The sequence below is a fragment of the Schistocerca nitens genome, chromosome 7 (genome assembly GCF_023898315.1).
Source record: "Schistocerca nitens isolate TAMUIC-IGC-003100 chromosome 7, iqSchNite1.1, whole genome shotgun sequence".
Lineage (NCBI taxonomy): Eukaryota > Metazoa > Arthropoda > Insecta > Orthoptera > Acrididae > Schistocerca > Schistocerca nitens.
Window position 1 is genome coordinate 174600133 of NC_064620.1, and position 11825 is coordinate 174611957.

An 11825-nucleotide genomic window follows, 5' to 3' on the forward strand; every position below is an offset into this window, starting at 1 on the left:
CGAGAGTGACGTGAGAGTTGAACAACATCTGAAAGAAGGGCTTTTCTGAAAGTTTCACGTGATTGTATTAACATTCCGTGCATTTTAGTCAAGTTGAGAGAGACTGTGCGGAACATATTAGTTTTAAAAGCACCGTCTCAATTTTTCTGTTTTTTTATTAATTCAGTCTCGAAAGTTCATGGACACATATTGTATCGTCCATAAACAGCCAGAAATATCTGATACTGTTTGATTACACGACTGCCGAACAATCACTGACAAAAATCACATTCATTAAATAGCTGGGAGTATGCGCATGGAGTGGAACTAATCGTAGAAAAGACTGCAGCCAGACTAAGGCTCACTGGGAGAATCCGCATTAATTGTTGCTCACCAACGAAGGAGGTAACTGACAAACTGACGTTTGAGTATTACTTCTCAGTTTGTGGCTTCTGCCTGGAAAGAATGATATAGGAAACTGAGAAAATCCGGAGAACAGTAGCCCGTTTTATCCGCGGATGCTTTAGTAAGGGCGAAAACGTCACGGAGATTCGTATCCGGCTCCAATGGCAACACTACCAGAGAGGCGTTGCACATCGCCGTATGATTTCCGAGAGTGTGCGCTCCAAGAAGAACCAAACAACATACTAGTCCCTCATACATATGCAATGACGGAAAAAAATCGCAACTCAAAAAAAAAATTAATGTAGATTACTGAAATTTCTGGAATACATTTGACCACGTATCATTATTAAGTGATTAACATTGTGAGATCACTGATTAATATAAGCACGAGAAATGCCATTGCAAATGAGATATGCTGATACATTAACAACCGGTGACCCGCCACAATGTTGGATGTAAGTATGCAATCGCACATACGGTACATTGTGTTACACAGGTGCCGGATGTCAGTTTGTGGGGTGGAGTTCGTGCCTGTTGACTTGCTCGGTCAATGTAACGACGGTTAACGCTGTTTGTGGATGACGCTGTGATAGTTGCCCGATGATGTCTCATATGTGCTGGACTGGAGACAGATCTGGTGATCGACAAGCGCAAAGTAACATATCGAAACTCTGTAGAGCTTGTTGGGTTACAACAGTGGTATGTGGGAGAGAGTTATCCTGTTGGAAGGTACTCATTAGAATGCTGCTCGTGAATGGGAGCACAGTATCCTGAATCACCAGATTGGCGCACAAATTTGCAGTCAGCTTGCGTGGGATAACACAAGTGTGCTCCTGTTGTCACGCAAAATCGCAATCTGTACCATAGCTCCTGGTTGTACCATCTCCTGGAAAGCCTTCTAAAAACCGTAGTAAAATGTTACGACAACCACAAGTAAACTGTGTCAATAACGAACGAAAATACATGTGTTTATGTATGTAAATGTGCTCTCAATGACGAAATATTATTTTGGAACGAAAAGACTACATCTTTACACGTTTTTAACACAAAAATATTAATAATAAATATATTTCTGTGTAACAAATGCTAAGAATTACAAAGACTATGAGTATATCATACCACGGAACTCCTATATAATTATAAGATAAAGACTTGGATGAATAAAATGATCACGGTGATGTCATCTCTATAACCTTTTAGACACTTTTGTACGAGGTTGCTTCTGGACGCACGATTTTATTAATTGTACGTAAGTTCTTGCACAGTATATGTACAAAAAGTATTTCTCCTTTTAATCTCCCTTCACACCTCTCCCTCAATGTAAATGTAATTAAGTGGAAATAAATATCTCCAGAATTCAAGTTCTATCACTGGCCATCTGCCATTCTTTGTCGTTAATTGCGCATTGTCAGCCATTACGTGAAATATAATTAATGGCATGATATTCAGTCTACAACCACAAAATAACAAGGAAAAATACTTTAAATTTTTGCTGTCAAGAAACGAAAATATTTTTTGCATAGAGGTTTTCATTAAAAATACACTACAAACGCAATCGCTGACTAGTAAAAATCTAGTTTTCACTGCCATAAATATTATTCGAAACATAATTAACAGTATAAAAAGTCAGTGTTTAACAAAGAATTTACATAACGTTGGGAATACTAGTGCAGCTACGTAGATGATTATATCGTGTCTCTCTCTGCAACAATATTTATTTATAGGGCATTAACTACAGTTTTAAGCAAATCACGCGTATTTTTTAGCTAGCCTTGTGTGTTGACAACATAAGCAAATTGTTACAAACCAACGTAGTACATTTACTCAGAATTGTTTGCCTATGTAGCAACACTGAAGATTTTTAGCGTATATTTTAGCCACCACTACGAGTGTGCGAAATGTATGCGACGTGACGACTTTTAAATATTTTCCTCCACGATTCCAAAAGTAAGAAACCGATACATTTCATTACAAACATAAAGAAAAAAAGAGAAACCATGTAATTGACGGCCAACGCATGGCCCGATTTCCACGGGAAAAGATATATTGTGTTGTATTGCGTTGAACTTGAAATTAATTTGTGCATATTTTTCCCACATGTTCTTCGACATATGCTTGAATGGAAAGCTAACGAGAATCTTTCCTTGCACTAACGAGGGAAACTGTACCCCAAGAAACTAAATATTACCGGGTAAGACTAAATTCCAAACTACATGGACCTATTGTTGCATTTAAGTAAGGTAAGGCATTGGTGTGTGTTCCTATGGTATTTGTGGTGATAGGACAAGAAGTTACTGTGATAGCCAATGGTAGTTTTTTATTTATTGTGAGTTAGATCTCGTATGTACCTTGAGTGTATAACAGCAATAGGGTGTAACCGTGTGAAGCTTGAGTTACATTTTCACTGCGATTAGTAGTAAGTCTCGCTCACAGCCAAATAACGGCTCACTCAACAGTTGACTGGATTTATACGCTACAGATAGCACGATAAATTTTGTACAGGTTGTGCATAAAGCCCGGGAACACTTTCAATTATTGCACAAGAACCAAACATTGTACAGATATCGTACATAAGTCATTTTGAAGAGAAACCCTAAAAGTTTTTTTTTTTTTTTTCGTGTATACCGCCACAGCGTAGTTTGGTAATTTGCCGATAGTCAGTGTTAGTCGCACACGTGGCGAGTTCATGTGCGGAGCGAACTTTAGCGAGCTTTCTGTGTGTTAGAGCTCGACAAAAACAAGTGTGCTACAGCGTTTCGGAGGATGTTTAGAATCAAGTATAGTAAGAAACCACCAACACAGAAGGCCATTTACCACTGGCCATTACCACTCCGGGAGAGAATAGGGGAAGCGACTGCCACAGTCAACGATGCCATGTTGGGACGGGTATGGCAAGAATTCGGTTACCATATTGACGTCTGCCGGGCCACTCATGGTTCGCATATCGAAAGTTTGAAAAAAAAAACTTTCGGAGTTTCTCTTCAAAATGCAATATGCATGACATCTGTACAATGTTTAGTTCTTGTGCAATAAATAATTGAAAGTGTTCCCGGACTATATGTACACCCTATATTTTAGTCACATTATAAACCGTGTTAGAACAAGTGAGCAAGCGAGAAAGGAAACAGGAATTTCTGATTCCGATCTCTAGGTAATTTACAAGAATCACAAGGTGAAGGCAGTGAATTAGCCGAACCCTATTGCCAATAAAACATGACAGGAACGGAATTGGAGCAGCTGATACACAGCGAGTTCGAAACCAATAAGTTAGCGGATAATACTAAATCAGTAGCATCGTCCTCTGCGGAGGCGAGGTCAAATCTAATAGTAGACCATCACCAACGGGAATGCCGGGTAATGATTTCTTCACCTTTTTTTCATTTTGAAAAATTAGAACTTGGAGAAAAGAAAAACAAAGCTGAGTCAACAACTAGAGGATCGCGATAAGCAAATGAATGATACAATAGCCGTTAAAGAAAGGGAACGTGAAGAGAGTTAGCCATTAAAGAAAGGGAACGAGAAAAGAGGTTAGCTATTAAAGAAAAAGAACGCAATGAGAGGTCACAGGCTAGAGAGAAATTGCAGGATGAAAACATCACCTGTCAATTAAATGAAGTTTTAATAAAGCACGGTGATGCTTTATTACAAAAACTAGATGAACAGCTAGGAACCATACGAACTGAGATGACTACTATGAGGGAAGCTTATCGTGGGCTACCTGATGCAGCAACCAATGTCAGGAATGAGGTACAAAAGTGTCCGAAAGCACAAAATGCCCTGGAGACTAAAGTACAGGAGATCACTAATAGATTAAACCAGCTTTCTCTACAACAAACTGAGCAGGTAGAAGAGCACATGAAGGCTCAAACTGAGAAAACATTAACTGAATTAACTCAATCGTTAGCGTAGAGAGATGTTGAGATTAGAGAACACGTAGCCACTAAAGTCCAAGTGGTAGTACAAAGAGTCACGGTTGAAGCAGCATTAGGTTATGGTGAATCTTCAACCTAACTAAACCAAGTTCAACAAACGTTTGATGAGGAACTTCCACAGTGAAAAAATGAAATTACAGCACGTCTAGAACAAAGGGAATATAGTGTGCAGGACAGTGATCAAAATATGACGCAAAGTCGTAAAAGATACGGGAACGAAAATTATTATCAACCGATAGCTTTCCTGGAGCGGAATAATTACAGTTCGGCTACAGAGAGGAAACAAAAACCAAGCCATGTAGGTATCAAATTACAGGAAACCTTATAAAACACAGGCAGTTTCAGACCTTCCCAGCCGAGAAAAAGACAATACACTCCGTTATTTTTATCAAGAGTTTTAGACACGTTCTGCCCAAAATTGTCGGTGAAGCGGCATTGTAAGCAGTAGAGACGGCAGATGGCTGCCAAACTTTAGAACAATTTGAGGCGGTATTCTTATCCAAATACTGGAACACGTGCATCCAAGAACGATTGAGATATAGGTGTAAAATTCCTCAATGTACGCCAGAGCCATTCTCCAAACACGATGGTCTTCCCTCTCTGTAACGTTACGTGGGGCATCTGTGTTGCCTTAGAGGCATTCTTGACTAACATCAGCTCACCACACCCATTCTCAAAGGTAACTAACGCTCACGATCGTTGCAGCACGTACTTAAAGCAAACCTGATTTACACACTCATAATGGCACTACTAGCGCCACTGTTATGCGACTGGCGCGAAATTTGAATAGACATGACCTTTCAGATATAGAAATACACCTACCAACTTTCGTTTGTGTCATGCAACTCACTGTGATATTTTCCCGTCCGTGTATTTCGCGAAAAGGTCATGAAGGTTCGCCGATAGTCTTTCTGTGTGCACACTGTGCGTAACTGGAACAGGAAAGGAGGATGTGGCAATGGTACACTAAGTATCCTCCACCGCACACCATGAAGTGTCTTGAGGGGTATGAATGTAGATGTAGATGTGGATTTACCCTAAGGGTGCCAATGAGTGTTATGTCTTATTGACTGAAAATTCGTTGGGCTTCCTATTATAGACAACAAAATCATTGTCACAACCCAAAGTTACAGCTAAAATGTGTAAACAATCGAGCAAATCGCGTTAATTAAGGATGCAAACACAATGTCTCATTAGTTACAAAGCATCTGTCTACGGGATGTACAAAATGCACTAAAGTTAGCAATGGCATTTTGATCACGGGTTGTAAAGAAGATTAGCAAATGCTGCATGATAAGTAAAGATCTGCCAATCGACAGTCATCTGCCGGTATTTCATTCCTGGCAGTTGCAGGCAAATGAGGCTAGAACGTGTCGACATGATGTCTTCTCTTTAAAAGTTGACGCCACACTCAGCTTTCTTCTCCCCTACTTCCCTGACCCACATATCTATCTTCCGACTCATTCCCACACGAACGCATAGAAGCTAGATACCGCATCTGGAAGTTTTCATAAGCCCTGAAGAGCAAAGATGAGCAGATTCTGGTGACGCAAAATTGCTTGACGCTCATTTAAGAGAAAACAGCAAATTGCCTGGATCAGTAACACGATTTCTTTCATATATCAATGTGCGTTTCGTGTGTTACTGCATTACCATGAGGTGAGAGGCGTTATGGTGATGGAATAACCGTCGGAGTGGAAAGCAAAAATCTTGTGTCTGGCGTGCATACGCAGTACATAATGAGTGGATTAGTCAATACTGGTACTCATTTAAATATAGTAAGTACAAAACAAGGTGCAACGGTCCAGACAGAACATTAAAATAGCAGTACTTTGGAATCTACAGTGAAAGTATTTGTTCGGGTGCACATGTAGTACACTTCCCTGAAAGAAGCTTAAAACGAGAAATATTGTGGTTGACTGAAGCTGGTAATAAGTTCAACTTGTACAGCATCCATTGTGATGGGCAAGCGATTCAGGGCCGATTCCTGGCGAGATACAGGATTTTAATCTGTCAAATGGTCAGGAACATTCTGATGATGTGGATGTTTTCTTCACAAGCGGCGAATTAATTACCGTACTTGTAGAATACAAGTGAACAGTTTGTTTTTGCATTCTGATTCTGCTATGTATGAAAGTTAAGATCCAGAGAGTCCCAAATCTGATCTCTCTACTGTTTAAAGATGCGAAATTTTCCATTGACATTGAATTATTTCTTTTACGTTTATGCAATCAGCTCTGTGAGATAATATTCTTTTTCAGATGAATATATGTAAATTTTGCACTGCTGAAAATACGGAAAGCTGACAAAATTCGTAGCGGCTACTCACTGCACGGTGGTTACAGTGTAAAAATGACGTTTTGTCGCGTTAAATGTCGGAATCATTTGTAATATGCGCATCATTTGCGTAGACTGACTGAAACTACCAGCCAACGATAAGCGTAAGATAAGACCCGAGTGAAATAAAGACATGTCTTGGTCCCACGATGGTGAGACGTGGGAACCACCTGCGTCAAGGAATGATTGTTGATACACATTTTACTATCCTCTTTTCGACACAAAACGTAGCAGACGTCACGAAAACCGCTTCACGGTCGGCAGCACAGGTACGTTCGTGCTCGTATCTATCGTAACTCTATTAAACAGGAAATATACGTACCAAGAGCGCTTCACCGACCGTGCGAATCTGTGGCTCTAGTGCTGTAGGGCTATGCGCAGCACCTATATCGTACATCTATCGCCGATCTCACGAATGCTGTTCAAGCACTAACACCAAGGAAATAACGATTTGTGTAGCCGAACAGTCACTGGCAACTGACGATCGCTTATCGTTTGCAACGCCTTTGATAAGCGTTCAAAGCAGGCACAAGTGTGCCGCACCTTCTGTGACGTAGCGAAGAGAATCTGATACAGAGCTATCTCATCCGCAGCACGACTTCGCACTTCCATTTCTTATGGGCTCCTGCCGGAGTATGAAAAGACAGATATGTTCCTCCTTAAAATACTCTGATAGGAAAATGGGGAACCAGTTGCCTGAATTCTCATTCTGCCTTTCACACCAAAAATTTTGGCATGCGAACACATTCGCGCTCTTTTAACACAGAACATTCTAAACCCTCTTACACAATCTCTCTTTCTAGCTCAGTCTTAACACTCAGCCTCTCCCTTTCACTGACACTGTCTGTATATCTCTTTCCCCCAGTTTTCTTTTCCCGTTGATTTACAGTATACCCCCCTGCCACTGACTCCTCTTTCACTTACACTGTCTCCTTTTGCATTTCTTCCCCATTGCCACAGACTCCGCCATACCTCGGCAACTCAAAAATTTCAGCTGTGTTTCCCCTGTATCTATGCGTTTAAAATAAAATACACCATCCCGTATACCTACGTGTCACAGTTCGCCAGTCTGGGCTCTCTCTTCTGCTCCCACTGCTTCTATCTCGATCAGTTTCTCTTTCTCTTTTACTGCCACTTTCTCTCACTGAACTTCAATACCTCTTCTCTCTTCGCCTCGCACGGCTGTTGTCTTCATCCCGCCGGCCGGAGTGGCCGTGCGGTTCTAGGCGCTACAGTCTGGAGCCGCGAGACCGCTACGGTCGCAGGTTCGAATCCTGCCTCGGGCATGGATGTGTGTGACGTCCTTAGGTTGGTTAGGTTTAAGTAGTTCTAAGTTCTAGGGGACTGATGACCTCAGAAGTTGAGTCCCTTAGTGCTCAGAGCCATTTGAACCATTTTTTGTCTTCATCCATCTCTCTCCCTCTCTCTTCCACTGCGGCTTTCTCTTTTCCACCATCACTGTCTCCTCTCTCTTCCACCTTCATTCTCTCTCTGATACTCTCTTTCAGCACAAAGAAGGGCGAAAATGAAACTTCCTGGCAGATTAAAACTGTGTGCCGGACCGAGACTCGAACTCGGGACCTTTGCCTTTCGGGGGCAAGTGCTCTACCAACTGAGCTACCCATGCACGACTCACGGCCAGTACCTTGTCTCCTACCTTCTAAACTTTACAGAAGCTGTGAGGGCGGGGCGTGAGTCGTGCTTGGGTAGCTCAGTTGGTAGAGCACTTGCCCGCGAGAGGCAAAGGTTCCGAGTTCGAGTCTCGGTCCGGCACACAGTTTTAATCTGCCAGGAAGTTTCATATCAGCGCACACTCCGCTGTAGAGTGAAAATTTCATTCTAGAAACATCCCCCAGGCTATGGCTAAGCCATGTCTCCGCAGTATCCTATCTTTCAGGAGTGCTAGTTCTTCAAGGTTCGCAGGAGAGCTTCTGTAAAGTTTGGAAGGTAGGAGACGAGGTACTGGCAGAAGTAAAGCTGTGAGGACGTGGCGTGATTCGTACATGGGTAGCTCAGTTGGTAGAGCACTTGCGCGCGAAAGGCAAAGGTCCCGAGTTCGAGTCTCGGTCCGGCACACAGTATTAATCTGCCAGGAAGTTTCATATCAGCGCACACTCCGCTGTAGAGTGAAAATTTCATTCTATAAGGGCGAAAATGTTTGGTGGGGAAGGCTGAATGAAAACTGAGGCAGCAATTTCCCCCCTTTCTGTGAGAGCGTTTTCTGTGCTCCGACAGGGGCGTTTCTCCGCTGATTATCTTCTTTTCCTTTCAACAGCAGGATGTGCGGCTTATTTAAAACGAATTCTATAAGTCAGGAAAGATGTGACAGCTTATTCATATATTTCGACACATGTAAACAACAAATACATACGCGTAATATACCTGTAAGGTTAGCACAAAATCGTTTCCTTTATATTTTACTCGATATTTTGCTCGTCGAACGCAATTCATCGAAAACGCCCGCGTCATGATATGTATATTAAAAGAATAAAAATGTTATTAGAAAATTTTACCGAATTTGCAGTTTTTCTAATTTTACATAATTTTTGGTAATCATTTCAATTTCATTTCAGCCATTATAAAACCCTTTTTTAGCCCATTTTTTGTCACTGCAGTACCGCTTTGGGCATATCTAAATAGACGTGAAGTGCCCGTTGTACAGAGGCATCGTATCGTAAGGTTTCATTGGCGAAAAAATGCTGAGTAGAACATAGTTTGGTGACCTCACAGCTCTTGTGATGATCCTAAAACCCTTGACATGTGTTCACTACGTCAGCTAAAAGTACTTCAAGGTTCTCTGACAACATCACCTTAAGAAACTATGGTAAACATTTCGACGATCTGCCATGAACCGAAATTATAGAAATGGCCATCCCCACAATTGTTACTATTCGTGCTCTAAAATCGTGTTTTTTCGTCGGTTTTCTCAGTAACGGCCAATGAATTTATAAACCGCATAAAGATCACCCTAGACCACACCCATTGCAAGGGAACCAACCGATTTACCTGCGCTGGAGGAAGTGTGAAACATGAAAATGTTCACCCGGTATTGTAGGGTGCCAGTTTTTTCGATAGGTATACAAATGGTCACTAGGCCAAGACTATCCAACCTGCCCCTTATCCCTGTGATCAACAGAACCCGAGTTGTGACCCCACGAAAAATCGCATTTTTGCGCGTGGCTTTTAGGAACACATTGGTAACGTGCACTGTCGCACACGGACCGAGTTGTGGGGGTACTTCCAGAAGAACTTATACAGAAGCGGAAATCAGTATAAAGGCAGGGTTCCACGAAAGGAATAGTAGAATGTCTCAAGCAAACATGTATAAAATTTACTACGAAAGTAGTGGGTACATTGAAGATATAAACAATCATGACGGAAATACATAGTTTCTTTCATAAAACCATTAACAAAATGAGGCACTTGCATTTGCTGGTTGGAAACTGTTATAAAGGCACTCACAGTCCTGTTCAGTTACTACATTGTCAGTACTGTGTCCAAACTCCGTTCTTCTCAATTACCTCAAAAATTCTCTTCGGCACTGATTTTGTTAGTGTTTATAGTTTTTGCTGTGACTTTTTGTCGCCCACTCTTCTCGTATCGCACTTTTCAGCTCACATACGGTCTCAAATTGCCTTCCGCTGCAATAAACACGCCGTGCACGTATTCCCCAAAGGTTTTCTACCAAATTCAGCCCAGGCTACGTCAGCCCAGGACAAGCCATCGATGTCTTTATCTTCATACCAAGCAGAAACATAAACAGAGGGATTATCTTGTTGAAACATTAGACTTTCGTCCCCTAGGTCCGCACACATTCTAATCAACTCTGTAGTGATGGTGGTGGTGGTAAGTTCCTATGTGACCAAACTGCTGAGGTCGTCGGTCCCTAGGTTTACACATTACTTAATCTAACTTAAACTAACTTACGCTAAGAACAACACACAGACCCAGCCCGAGGGAGGACTCGAACCTCCGACGGGCGTAGGAGAGCCGCGCGAACTGTGGCAAGACGCCCCTAGACCGCGCAGCAGTCAATTCTGTATCTAACCTCTCAGTGTACATGTTAGAGTTCATTCTCGTGTTCAGCCCACCAATGTGTGACTTTCTTTAATGCAGAAGGCTGCCCACGTCATGAAACTTCCGCCATCAAAATTTGTGCTCATTCTTCCCTGCAGATCTGTTCTCAGATCGTGCCAATATTACTGAAATCCATCCTACCAACCTAAATTAAACTAAACTTCCTCTTGTCACTGAAGATCATTTTATCCCATTCTGAAGTCTATGACATACGATTTCAGTAGAACCAATCTAGCGTGTTTATGTTTGGAAGTTTGTTTCTGCAGTCATTTCTTGAATGCAAGCTGTTTGTCACGTGACAAAATATTTCGTACACATCTAGCAGTTACTGACAACTGTAAATCAGCAACGAACTGAGAAGAATAAAGGCTTGTGGCCCTTACTTTGTGCCGAAGTAACTCTTTCTATACTTGAAATAATTTTCTTCTTTGCCCATATTTTCCGTTCTGTCCACATCATGCGCCCAGTCTAACAAAACTATCAATCACTGTACTTAAACAGTTCAACTTCTTGGCAGTTTGACAATCGCAGACTCTCATTACGTACCTAACGATTTTTGCTTTCATGACAACCGTCTTCAGCCGGCCGGGGTGGCCGAGCGGTTCTAGGCGCTACAGTCTGAACGCGCGACCACTGCGGTCGCAGGTTCGAATCCTGCCTCGGGCATGGATGTGTGTGATGCCCTTAGGTTAGTTAGGTTTAAGTAGTTCTACGTTCTAGGGGACTGATGACCTCAGACGTTAAGTCCCATAGTGCTCAGAGCCATTTGAACCATTTTTGAACGACTGTCTTCCGCGTGGCGTTGTCACAATCGTGGGTTATGTACACAACAGACACTGTCACTAATGGTTTATGTTTCCCATCTGCAGTAAAGGCATGAGCGCACACAACTAACACATCACAGAGGCGACTGCCTTGCTACCGTGTTCCACCATCTACCACCTGAATCGTTGATGTCTTGTTATATACTGTAACACTAACATCAAATACGACATCAGTTGACTGCATCTGTCAGCATACTACTGCATAAACATTGTACACGACTATCCCAACCGGTAATGTAATTTGAGTAAAAATCTCTCAGTGTACATGCCG

At 42.0% G+C, this 11825-nt stretch overlaps 1 protein-coding gene and 1 non-coding gene across 2 annotated transcripts in view; both read right to left on the reverse strand.

The window, feature by feature from the left end:
• LOC126195443 (magnesium transporter NIPA2) overlaps window positions 1-7107 on the reverse strand; it is a 135210-nt gene extending 128103 nt beyond the window's left edge. The window contains exon 1 of the mRNA XM_049934062.1: window positions 6976-7107. The gene's annotated coding sequence lies outside the window, so the exon portion shown is untranslated. The remainder of the gene's footprint in view (window positions 1-6975) is intronic.
• Window positions 7108-8206: 1099 nt separating this feature from the next.
• Trnas-cga (transfer RNA serine (anticodon CGA)) lies at window positions 8207-8281 on the reverse strand. Its single transcript has one exon. It is a non-coding gene; the product is annotated as a tRNA-Ser (tRNA).
• Window positions 8282-11825: the final 3544 nt, after the last annotated feature.